This window comes from Aythya marila, assembly GCF_965140915.1.
Source record: "Aythya marila genome assembly, chromosome: 1".
NCBI lineage: Eukaryota > Metazoa > Chordata > Aves > Anseriformes > Anatidae > Aythya > Aythya marila.
The window spans coordinates 128,245,444-128,258,480 of NC_139042.1; positions in this window are offsets into that span (position 1 = coordinate 128,245,444).

Sequence of the window (13,037 nt, forward strand, 5' to 3'; positions counted from 1 at the left end):
AGAAATTTGGAGATAAAACCTTCTGAGGTCTATGAAGGCCATTTTGTTCCCATGAGGAAAACAAACAAACAAACAAACAAAAGACAACAACAACAACAAAACACCACCACCAACAAAAACAAACAATATTCATTGAAGGGTTTTGTTTTGCTTTATTTTGTTCCGGTGCCTGCCCAATCTATTTGCACTTCTTGGAGAGGAATGTTTCATTTTCTGTTACAAAACTATTTATACAATTAAAAACTAATAACAAATGTCAAGGTGAAGTATCAGAATTTTTCAAAATAATTGTTTTGAGTTATGGGTTTGATATTCCATTTTCTTCATTTTCTTCATAGTCATGGTACCTAGGAAATTCTGAATTGTTTCTTTGCTTTCATTTCTTCCAAGAAAAAAAAAAAAAAAAAGGTATTCCAAAAAAAACAACTTTCTTCCATAACCATTCTTGCTTTCAGTTTCTTCCAGAGGACTCTGACCTGTGGGAGAACTGTTTCCAGAGTTGTCCATGAGTAATGTGTACTCTTTTCCTAGAGACAAAAATAGGATTATGTTTCTAGGCAGTGACTTCCCAATCAGATTTAATTATTTTAGAAAAGGAGAAAGAAAGATTTCTGGGCATATTGAATATGTCCCTCAATAAGTCCCTCAGCCAACACCTGTAAGAAAGCATAAGTGTCTGTATAAGGGTCCTGGATCAAGGCCTTTATCTCCATGTGGATTATGATTTCATTCATCTGTAAATAGGGCTAATATTTACATTGACCTCACAAAGGTGTTGCAAGATTCACTTTGTTAAAATTTGCAAAATGTCAGGTCCTTGGAAACATTATGGGATGGAATTATAAAGAAATGATTTTTAGTATTCATAAATTCATCTTTAAGCCTGCCAAAACAGATGCACTGCACCTTTCTTTGTGCCCTCCAGGCTGCTGAACTCTGGTGAATCATGAGCAGAAATTAGTTCCAGACCTTGCCTGCAGACACGGCAGGGATTGCATCAGACCTCATGGAAATAACAGTATGTTCTCAAGACCTGTTGGAGTCCTTTTGAATCTGTAGACTGGGCAACTTCATATCTGATTCTGCAGCTTTTCAAAATATTGTGCTAGTTGAAAATTCTTCCATTAGATTTGGCAGCTGCTTAACCCATTACAGTTCTTGTTTTGTTTTGTTTACTGAATCCTGCTGATTTCTCTATCATTTTTCCATGCTTGGAATTAACAGTTTTCAAAACTGCATTTGCTGAGTTTAAGAAGTAAAACTATATAAATATCCAAATAAAAAGAGTTAGAATCAACAACAACAACAAAAAGACAAAAAAAAAAAATAAAAATCACCCACAATCAAACCTTGAAAGCAGAAACTAAAGCCAAAACAGATAAAAGGATAAGGTTTAAGTGTATCTGAAAGAGGACACTGCATAAAGAGAAAATCAGGGGAAGACTGTAAAATATATGATTTTTTTAAGCTTCTTAAAAAATATATATTTTTTTGTTTGTTTTTTTGAGAATGCTTCAGTTTCGTTGTGAACATCAGTGGCTCTTTGATTCAGCCTACAGATCAAGCCTACAACTGCAGTTCATAGAATCATAGAATATCCTGAGTTGGAAGGGACCCTTAAGGATCATCAAGTCCAACTCTTGACACCGCACAGGTCTACCCAAAAGTTCAGACCATGTGCCTAAGTGCACAGTCCAATCTCTTCTTAAATTCAGACAGGCTCGGTGCAGTGATCACTTCCCTGGGGAGCCTGTTCCAGTGTGCAACCACCCTCTCTGTGAAGAACCCCCTCCTGACGTCCAGCCTAAATTTCCCCTGCCTCAGCTTAACCCCGTTCCCGCGGGTCCTGTCACTGGTGTTAATGGAGAAAAGGTCTCCTGCCTCTCGACACTCCCTTACAAGGAAGTTGTAGACTGTGATGAGGTCTCCCCTCAGCCTCCTCTTCTCCAGGCTGAACAGGCCCAGTGACCTCAGCCGTTCCTCGTACGTCTTCCCCTCAAGGCCTTTCACCATCTTCGTAGCCCTCCTCTGGACACTTTCCAACAGTTTCATGTCCTTTTTATACTGTGGTGCCCAGAACTGCACACAGTACTCGAGGTGAGGCCGCACCAGCGCAGAGTAGAGCGGGACAATCACCTCCCTTGACCTACTAGCGATGCCGTGCTTGATGCACCCCAGGACACGATTGGCCCTCCTGGCTGCCAGGGCACACTGCTGGCTCATATTCAACTTGCTGTCTACCACGACCCCCAGATCCCTCTCTTCTAGGCTGCTCTCCAGCGTCTCATCGCCCAGTCTGTACATGCAGCCAGGGTTTCCCCGTCCCAGGTGCAGGACCCGGCACTTGCTCTTATTGAACTTCATGCGGTTGGTGATCGCCCAGCTCTCCAACCTGTCCAGATCCCTCTGTAAGGCTTTTACGCCCTCATTTGAGTCCACAACTCCTCCAAGTTTGGTGTCATCAGCAAACTTGCTCAAAATACCCTCTATTCCTACATCCAGATCGTTTATAAAAATATTGAAAAGTACCGGCCCTAAAATGGAGCCTTGAGGGACCCCACTGGTGACCGCCCGCCAGCCTGACGCAGCCCCATTTACCATAACCCTTTGGGCCCTGCCCGTCAGCCAATTGCTCACCCATCGTATGATGTTTTTATTTAGCTGTATGGTGGACATTTTGTCCAGTAGGATCCTATGGGAAACCGTGTCAAAAGCCTTGCTGAAGTCCAAAAAAATCACATCAGCTGGTTTCCCTTGGTCCACCATACGGGTGATCTTATCATAAAAGGAAATCAGGTTAGTTAGGCAGGACCTACCCTTCACAAACCCATGCTGGCTGGGACCAATGACTGCTTTGTCCCCCAGGTGCGCCTCAATAAGTTCGAGAACCATCTTCTCCATGATTTTACCAGGCACTGACGTGAGACTGACAGGCCTGTAATTGCTAGGGTCTTCTTTCTGACCCTTCTTGAAAATTGGCACAACATTTGCCAGCTTCCAGTCTACCGGGACCTCTCCAAATTCCCAGGATCGTTGAAAAATAATTGAAAGAGGTTCCGCGATGACGTCCGCCAGCTCTTTCAGCACCCGGGGATGAATCCCATCCGGACCCATGGACTTGTAGGGATCCAGGTGGAGTAGCAAATCCCGCACACGTTCAGGGTCAGTTGGGAGTTTGTCATCCCCACCGTCCCGGTCCTTCAGCTCAGGGCACCCTGGGTCCCGAAGCCCATCATCGGCATTGAAGACAGAGGCAAAGAAGGCATTAAGCGTCTCTGCTTTGCCTGTGTCATTGTCTGTGAGGAGACCTTCCCTATCAAGGAGCGGCCCTATGTATTCTTTAGTTCTCCTTTTTCCATTTACATATCTAAAAAAAACCTTTTTATTTTCTCTCACAGACACAGCCAGCTTCAACTCTAGCTGTGCTTTGGCAACACAAACTTTCTCCCTACAAACACGAACAGCATCCCTGTATTCTTTCCATGACGCCTGGCCCTCCTTCCAGTAGCGAAACACTCTCTGTTTCCGCCTAATCTCCATTAGAACGTTCCTGGTCAGCCACGCCGGCCTCCTGCCCCGCCTGCCTGACTTGCGATATTTAGGAATTGCCTGATCTTGTGCTTCTAGGAAGCATTGCTTAAAGAGTGACCAGCACTGGTGGACATCGAGGCCTTCAAGAGCAGTTTCCCAGGGGACCTTGCTGACTAGTTCCCTGAGCAGCCTGAAGTCCGCTTTCCCCATATCTAGGGATGAGGTTTTGGTGGCACTTTTCCTTCTGTCACCATAAATTTTGAACTCAACCACTTCATGGTCGCTATGACCGAGGCAGCCACCAGTCACCACATCTCCCACCAGACCCTCTCTGTTTTCTAGCAACAGGTCTAGGAGGGCACCTTTCCTAGTTGGCTCCGTTAGCACCTGCACCAAGAAGTTATCATCTAGGTGCTTCATGAACCTCCTGGACTTGCTCGTGTCAGCCGTGTGGCACTCCCAGTTAACGTCCGGCAAGTTGAAGTCCCCCATAAGGACAAGGGGAGTTAATCTCGAGGCCTCTCTTAGTTCTGTAAAGAATAATTTATCGGCGCTATCGTCCTGGCCAGGCGGTCTGTAATAGACTCCCACAATGACATCCCCTTTATTCGTTCGTCCCTTGATCCTTACCCAGAGGCTCTCAACTTTGCCATCGCCGACCTGAAGTTCCACACAGTCCAGCCCCTGCTTCACATACATCGCCACCCCACCACCTCGCCTACCCTGCCTGTCCCTCCTGAAGAGCCTGTAACCATCTATCGCAACACCCCAGTCACAGGACTCATCCCACCAGGTTTCGCTTATGCCGATGATGTCGTAGTTGCGGGACTGGGCCAGGACTTCTAGCTCATCTATTTTATTCCTCATACTGCGTGCGTTTGTGTAAAAGCATTTCAAGTGCGTCTCCTTACACTCAGCACCTTGTGGATCTGACCGAAGGACCTCACTGGCACACAGCCCCTCTGATTCTAGCGTACCATCCCTTAGGTCTTCACCGGTGTGCCTGGTTTTGGCCCCTTCCCCCTTCAACTCTAGTTTAAAGCCCTATCTATCAGCCCTGCCAACTCCTGACCAAAGATCCTTACCCCTCTCCGAGAGAGGCGCATCCCATCCGGTGCCATCAGGCCCGGTGTAGCGTAGACCTTCCCGTGATCAAAGAAACCGAAATTCTGCCGGTCACACCAGTCTCGAAGCCACGAGTTTATGTGAACAGCACGCCTTTCAGCTTCGATCCCCCCTATCGGAAGGACAGAGGCAAACACCACCTGCGCCCCTGATCCTCTAAGTAGTCGCCCCAAATCCCTAAAGTCTCTTTTGATCGCCTTCGGACTTCTCGTTGCTACTTCATAGCTACCAGCCTGAAAGACCAGTAGCGGGTAGTAGTCAGTGGGCCGTACCAGGCGCTTGACTTTCTTGGCAAAGTCTCTCACCCGAGCCCCAGGGAGGCAACAGACTTCTCTGCGGGTTGGGTCCGGTCGGCATATCGGTCCCTCTGTCCCTTTCAGGAGGGAGCCCCCCATAACAATAGCCCTTCTTTCTTTTTTGAAGGATGATGTGGCAATGTGACGTGTAGGTCGCATTGTCTTAGGCGCCCCCTCCAACTGGGACGGGTTTTTGTCTACTTTGTCATTTAGATTGTCTTGCTCTAGTCCTTCATATCGATTATTTAAGGGTAGATGAGAAGGTGAGGTGGGCAGAGAGAGGGCTCGCCTACCACCCTGAATAGGCACCTGCCTCCATTCCCCCCCTTGATCTAGGTCTCCTCCCACTGCCTGGCAGGAGGAGGGAACCTCCGTCTTCTGCATAACAGGAGACGCCTGTGCTGTGGCAGGCTCGTGAGCCTGCCTCAGAGAGGGTAGAGCGCACCTCCACCAGTCAATTTCCCTCTCTGATTCCCTGATGCTCCTGAGCCTGTTCACCTCCTCCCGGAGCTCCGCTACCTGGCTGAGCAGTTCTTCAACCTGGGCACACCTCCCACAGGCATACCCACCACTGCTGTCGGAGACCGACAGAAGGCTGGGGCACACTCTGCGGCCCAGGACCTGGACGGCTGCGTGTTTCCCTGAGCCCTCCGTCTGAGTAGCCACACTGGCGACCATGGCTGGAGATGCCGCACAAGATGCGGAGGCCACGGTTTTCTGCCTGGTCGATACCATGGTCAGGTTCTACGCAAGCGGGTTACAAGCACCGAAGGGAGAGGCAGCTGCAACAGAGCGACGATGGGCCCCCCGCTCGCCCTGCCCGCGCGAACTGCCACGCCCTTCGACGTGCCACGCCCTGTTTGCCCGTCCTGGTCGCCGCACTCCTGGTTGCTCGCGCTCCCTAGGGGCAACTTTTAAACAGCCTGGGAGGGGGGCTGCTGGCTCCACCCTCGCCTCATCAGCCTCCCTCGTTAGGACAGCCGGGTCCCGGCAGCTCCCCCGGCAGCTCCCCCGAGTGGCCTCGATGCCGGACAAAAAGCCCTGCCCGCCTCAGTCCCCTGCTCCGCTGCAGAACACATCTGCCCCGGAGCCGATCGCCTCAGCAAATGGCTCTAAAACGGTGGCAACGCCTGATTTAAATAGCCCGCCACTGACGTTGCTGGCTCCGCCCTCGCCTCGTCAGCCTCCCTCGCGAGGACAGCCGGGTCCCGGCGGCTCCCCCGAGTGGCCTCGATGCCAGACAAAAAGCCCTGCCCGCCTCAGTCCCCTGCTCCGCTGCAGAACACGTCGGCCCTGGAGCCGATCGCCTCAGCAAATGGCCTCAGTTCAACATGAAAATCTGTTCCTTCCACTATCTTTCTTTCTGACACCTTACCACTATTGCAGCCATATTTCAAATCTGCCCATGTTACCAAAACTGGGAACATTATAGAGGAAAATGCGTGCAACCATTAACATTGCTGCTTTCTAAAGGCCTGCTATGAAAAATCCTCTGCTACCAGTCACTAACAGTACTGGCCACAATGAAGAGAACAACTCTATGCAGAAATTGTGTGAACCTTATTGCTTTAAGATGTCAGTACTTCTGTATCAATAAGACCTCCTGACCGGAGACTGCCAGGATGACAGAAGGTGAAGAAACATCACTGCATTCTTTTTCATTTCTTATACTCCTTGCCTAGGAAACCACTGGCTTCTGTGAGAGCTAAGTTAATGATCTCACTCAGCCCTGTCACTCGAAGGGGATATGCTGTGGTAGCGATGAGTGAAGCTCAAACCTGTGACAGGATCATCACACCACCAGCATCGCTTTATGTTACATTGCATGTCAGTGCCCCTGTGTGATACTGTATTGTATCAGACAGACACAGCAGCTTGCTCAGCACTAACTGGGTGATTCTTGAGTGTAGAGGTTCATGTTATTGAAGGTGCCTGTGGGTCTGTGTAAGTAGTGTTATGCTGACATTATGGACAGCTAATGCAGCACACAACATCATATAGGACATAACCAATGAGACATTTCAGGTAAAAAGAGATAATGGAAACATGGTTCATGGAAGTGAATTGTCTAATTTGTGCTGCTAAAATGTTGCTGATAAAATGTGATGACAGTTTCAGTGTTAATATTGTGTGTACTATCTCTGTGATCAGCAGAATTATTATTTATTTTAGAGAATGTTGCTTATTTCTTCCATTGCTTGTCCTAGTCATTCAGGACAGAACAAAAGATAATTTGTGTACTGTAGAGCTGGGCTTAATCCTACAAAGGGCTAAGCATTCTTGAAGCAGTGGACTTAATCACATGCTTAACTTTAAGCATGTCAATAGCCCCAGTGAAATTGGCAAGACTAATTATGCCCTCAAAATTAAGCATGCACTTAAGTGCTGTTTTGGATCAGAGCCAGAATACTCAGAACCTTGCAAGGCTGATGGTCCAGTGACTGAATTTTGTTTTGGAAGCATTCATATTCAAAGAAAAGAAAACAAACAACAACAAAAACATTTCTTTGAGTATTATCAAATTGGATCCAAGCCAAAACTTTGCCATTCCCACCAGCATATGCAGCTGTTCTCTGTGCAAAGGGTGTAATTCCACCCCCCTGGATAAAAGTGTACATTTCAATTCATTTCCCATAAGCAGAAGTTTGCCATTTTCCACAGTAATAGCAACTTTTCCTGGTTACTGGTGGTTTCCTAGTCTCCATTGAAAACTGCCTCAATTTCCTATGGGATGTTTACAGGCAGGAACAGGAAACAGTTTCATTTTACTACAAACCCAAAATGTATTTCCCATTTCATCAAGCCTGAGAAGTGTGCCTTTCGACCTTGCAGGCTGATCAGTGTCTAGGTGAACACCAGGGACTTGTTTTCAGGTACTGCAAAACTTATATCAAGACCTCAACAAGCTTAAAAGAGGGATTTCAAGAAGCAATCTGTATCCCCAGGGAAGGCAATACAGAGAAGTACTATGAAGGAAAGCGTCACTGGTGTATCCGTATGTACCCTGACTGCAGGAAAAGAACTTTCTGGAATGACAATGGCTCCTTGTACAAACGCAGCAAAAGGTGTTTCTCTGTCTCAGTGCCGCTCCTTTGTTGACAACTTAAGTTCTGCATTGCAACATAAATGATCCATGTCCTTTGTGTCTCAATAGACTTCCTAATACACCACTGTTGAAGTTCATATGGAGTTAACCACAGCACAGAGCAAGCATAGCTTTTGCTGCCATTGACTTCAGCCAGAGCAGAAGTCACGCGGTTTCTAGTTATATACATAATAAGACACAACACTGGGTACCTGTGCTTCGCCACTACATAGCTTGTCATCTCCTCCAGAATGAACCTGACCTTCAGTTACTGCTCTGTTGTCTGTTTTCTTTCACTCATGTACTCATTCTTCCCCACTGCAAACCAAAATTTTTCCTTAGGTTACTTAGATTCTCAGCTTTTCTTGTCCTACTAGCTTCTGCATTTGTCTGTTCCCTTGCATGCATAGAAGTGAACGAACCTCAGCAATCAAAATCTCATAGATTAAATGAAACTACTACTCTTGGGAGGAAATGAAGGGTTAGGGGTTGGGAGAAAGCAGGAAAGAGAAGAAAGTCCCTTAGCTTTGTAGCTGCCAGTGCTTTCCCTAGCAATGCCCTCCCAACTTGCCAGAACTTGTCAGTCTAGCCTTCTGATTACCACTTCCACTTTGAATTTCAGCTAGAATGTACTCTGTTGATTTCCAATTTGCTGTTTGGTGAGGTTAATGAGGAGCAGCTGAAATACCTGTCCTAATTCCTTGTCTCTCCCCTCCTTTGAAAGTAATCACACATGTACAGCTGCTCTGGCTTGGAAACCTTACAGAGAGCTTCCAAGTAATGTTTGTTAAACAGATCTTCAATTAGCTCTAAAATCCCCAGGTTTAGCTCTGGAAATGCTCAGTGTAGCAGTGTAGCAGCTGAGTTTTCAGTTCAGTCACCTATTAGCTCGACTAATTTTTAAACCTCTATCTTATTCTAAACCTCAGCACTGAAATCTCACCTGTTGTTTGTTTGTTTGTTTGTTTATTAATAATATGCATATTCAGTCCTGCTTTTTTAATGCTTACCACCTTCAGGTTTGAGTGACTTCAGAATACACCCCTATCCATCATCTATCTGAGTCATTATATTTTGCTCTTTGTATTGGTACCCAAGAAATGAGATCATTTTCCTGGAAGGACAGTAATTGCTGATTTATTTAATACAAATGAATAATCTGTAAGCACAGCAAACTGCATACTATAGTAGTACAGTGTGAGTGACTCCCTCTGCTTGCTAGATATTCTTCATTTTAAATGTCAGCATTAACTGACATTTTCCAGGAAATCCCTTTTTGCTCATTTATTCCTTGTATATGACAAGACTGAAAGGAAAATTGTTTGTATATGATTGTATTCAAGATTTTATTGTGTTGCTATGTCTAAGCATAGGTCATTTCCAATCCCATGTAAACAGGTCTAATCATTTAAATATGGAGAACAAATTCAAGCTGTCTGGGGAAAAAAAAATAAAAAAAGTCTTTGTCAGTGTATAATGGTACAAAAGGTCGAGTCTAAAAGGCAAAAAAGTAAAGTAGTACAGAAAAACTCACTGTAAGAAATCACCTTTCTACACGTTATTTACTTTCACAAATGTATGCTGACAAAAAGAAATATTTTGCCATTAAAAAAAAAAAAAAAAAAAAAAAAAAAGATATCCTAAAATAGTTTATACATGCCACAAACTTGTTTATCTAAGTTGCATAGAGTTTCTAGACATTCTAACACTGACAAAGCTGTTTCCTGGAAACTCTAAGGCTTTAATGGTTCCCCTGCCCTATTCAGCTGAAGAAGGGAAGATAGTAATCTCCAAATATTTTAAAGTAACAGGAATTTTAAATCCTGCCTTGTCGCAATGAACATTTTCTTCTAAGATGCAACATGCTCCCTTACTTTGCACACATCAGTGACTACATCCTCAGGCTAATCAGAATGAAACACTTGCCATCCCTGGGCAGTAGATCCACACAATGTTTGAATGCTAAAAGATATCTGAAGCAGCATTCAAAGCTTATGAAAAAAAAAAAAAAAAAAAAAAAAAAAAAAAAAGGAGTCATCATGAGAAATGTCTGTTTACTTCCCACTGGAGGAGTTTGAGACAGTTCTGTGGAAGTAGCACTTAATAACAGTGTAACATTTTTGCATTCACTGTGACATAAACTTGGTTTTTCTTGAGAATTTGCTTCATCTGGAAAACTATCAATGCATATCTTTTCCTGTTCAGAGAGTTATGCTGGTTGGTATGGCAGAACTGCTATGTCACAGAAGTATCTTCAGAGCTGAAGGGATATTTTAACAGAATTAGAGTGAGGAAAAACAATTTAATTAATTATTAAAAGGAAACAGTAAATGGAGGCAAACTTTTTAGAACTCTAAAACAAAGTATATTCCACAAGGAAGGTTTATTTCATTGGCTAAATATAGCCTTGAATAATGTAAACCTGTTTATTACAGAAAAACAAAACAGAACGAAACATGCTTCTAATAGCGTACTGTCAGCTCTGTGTCTAGAGAATAATAGAATATATGGATTCAAGTACATGGATTCAAGATGAGTACCTCTGACTAATTCAAATAAAGTTCTGGTGTATTACAGAGAATTTGCAGGAGACGCTGAGTAAACTGGTATGAATTAATTGTTCAGCTATACTGAAACTATTTATCAATCTCTGTTATTTAGACACTTTGGTTATTGCAGTATTTGAGAGCTGTATATTTTTTGTAATTCTTCTCTGAACAGATCTGCACAGTATGTCCATTTTCAAGATAAGGAATTAAAACAGAGATTGTGGCTTGCCTTTACAAAGGGCTTGTATGCTACACTTGTCAGCACTGAATGATCTAACAGGAAGGTGCATTCTTGTGGATGGGATCCACAATAAATTTGTGATTGTCCCGCTCTACTCCGCGCTGGTGCAGCCTCACCTCAAGTACTGTGTGCTGTTCTGGGCACCACAGTACAAAAAGGATGTGAAACTGTTGGAGAGTGTCCAGAGAAGGGCTACAAAGATGATGAAGGGCTTAGAGGGGAAGATGTATGAGGAGCAGCTGAGATCACTAGGCCTGTTCAACCTGGATAAAAGAAGGCTGAGGGGAGACCTCATTGCAGTCTACAGCTTTCTCACGAGGGGGAGTGGAGGGGCAGGTGCTGATCTATTCTCTTTAGTGTCCAGTGATAGGACCTGCAAGAATGGAGTCAAGCAGAGCTACAGGCTGGGAGAGGAATGGTTGGAGAGCTGCCAGGCAGAGAAGGACCTGGGAGTGATGGTGGATAGTCGGCTGAATATGAGCCAGCAGTGTGCTCAGGTGGCCAAGAAGGCCAACGGCATCCTGGCTTGTATCAGGAACGGTGTGACCAGCAGGGCTAGGGAGGTGATCGTCCCCCTGTACTCAGCTCTGGTGAGGCCGCACCTTGAGTACTGTGTTCAGTTTTGGGCCCCTCACTACAAGAAGGACATCGAGGTGCTTGAGCGGGTGCAGAGAAGGGCGACAAAGCTGGTGAGGGGCCTGGAGAACAAGTCCTACGAGGAGCGGCTGAGGGAGCTGGGCTTGTTCAGCCTGGAGAAGAGGAGGCTCAGGGGCGACCTTATCGCTCTTTATAGGTACCTCAAGGGAGGCTGTAGCGAGGTGGGGGTTGGCCTGTTCTCCCACGTGCCTGGTGACAGGACGAGGGGGAATGGGCTTAAGTTGAGCCAGGGGAGTTTTAGGTTAGATGTTAGGAAGAACTTCTTCACTGAAAGGGTTGTGAGGCACTGGAACAGGCTGCCCAGGGAAGTGGTGGAGTCACCATCCCTGGAGGTCTTTAAAAGACGTTTAGATGTAGAGCTAAGGGAAATGGTTTAGTGGGGACTGTTAGCGTTAGGTCAGAGGTTGGACTCGATGACCTTGAGGTCTCTTCCAACCTAGAAATTCTGTGATTCTGTGATTCTGTGAAGCTGCGACAGGGGAGGTTCAGGCTGGGTATCAGGAAGAGGTTCTTCATCAATAGGGTTGTTGCACACTGGAACAGGCTCCCCAGGGAGGCAGTCATGGCACCAATCCTGTCATAGTTTAAGAAGTGTTTGGACTGTGGACTTAGTCATATGGTCTGAATTTTTGGGTAGACCTGTGTGGTGCCAGGATTCGGACTAGATGATCCTTGTGGGTCACTTCCAACTCAGGTTATTCTATGATTATATGGTTCTATTTTTTGTGAGAGTGCCTTAATCACCAGTCTATAAACTAATTGTTGGGAAGTGAAAGGGCTTCCAACACTCCCCTGCAGTAGCCGTTCTGCTCTAGTTCATAGCTTTAGAGGGAAGGAGATGAAGCAATGTTCAGTCTTGCCAGTAGACTACGAGTTGTTTGGGAAAGGAGAACTCATAATTCCCCTGCTAGCTCAAAGGTTTCTCATGCATTTTATCTAAAGCAAACTAAAATCAGTAAACAGACTAACAAACAAAGCAAAGAAGTTATTATCTGCACATTTGTATAGCTTGCTGGGCTCAACAAATCTTATGTTCTTTTCTATAACTGGCATAGATTTGCCAGGAGTATTTTCCATCCCTTTGAAAAACTATATACATCTGGATTATTAAAATAATCTGCCGTGAAGTAGCAGATAAGGGTCAGATGTTGTAAGGCAAAGGATGAAATTAAATTTTTTGTTTGTTTTTCACATCTGGGGGGAAGATTTAAATAACTGAGGTCCTGAACTGAAACAGTAAGCAACAGAACGAGCAATACACGTTTTCCATATAGTGGTACAACTTCACCTCATCACTGCAGCAATTTCAGCTTTTCCTACTCTCTGTTCTGCTGCTTTTCAAAGCATTTCTAAGCAGTTTTACACCTGCAAATGATTGCCTTTATTTTGAGGTTTGAACTAGGTAAAACTAGGGTAAATGGATCCAGACTGCCCAAGTGAGATCAGAACAAGTACTGTTTCATTTTCTGGTTTAGAAACTGAGTAAATTTTTTTCAGTGGATGAAAGCTGGTCAAGCTGAGGTGTAAAACCCTGTCTCATATTAGGCAAACTT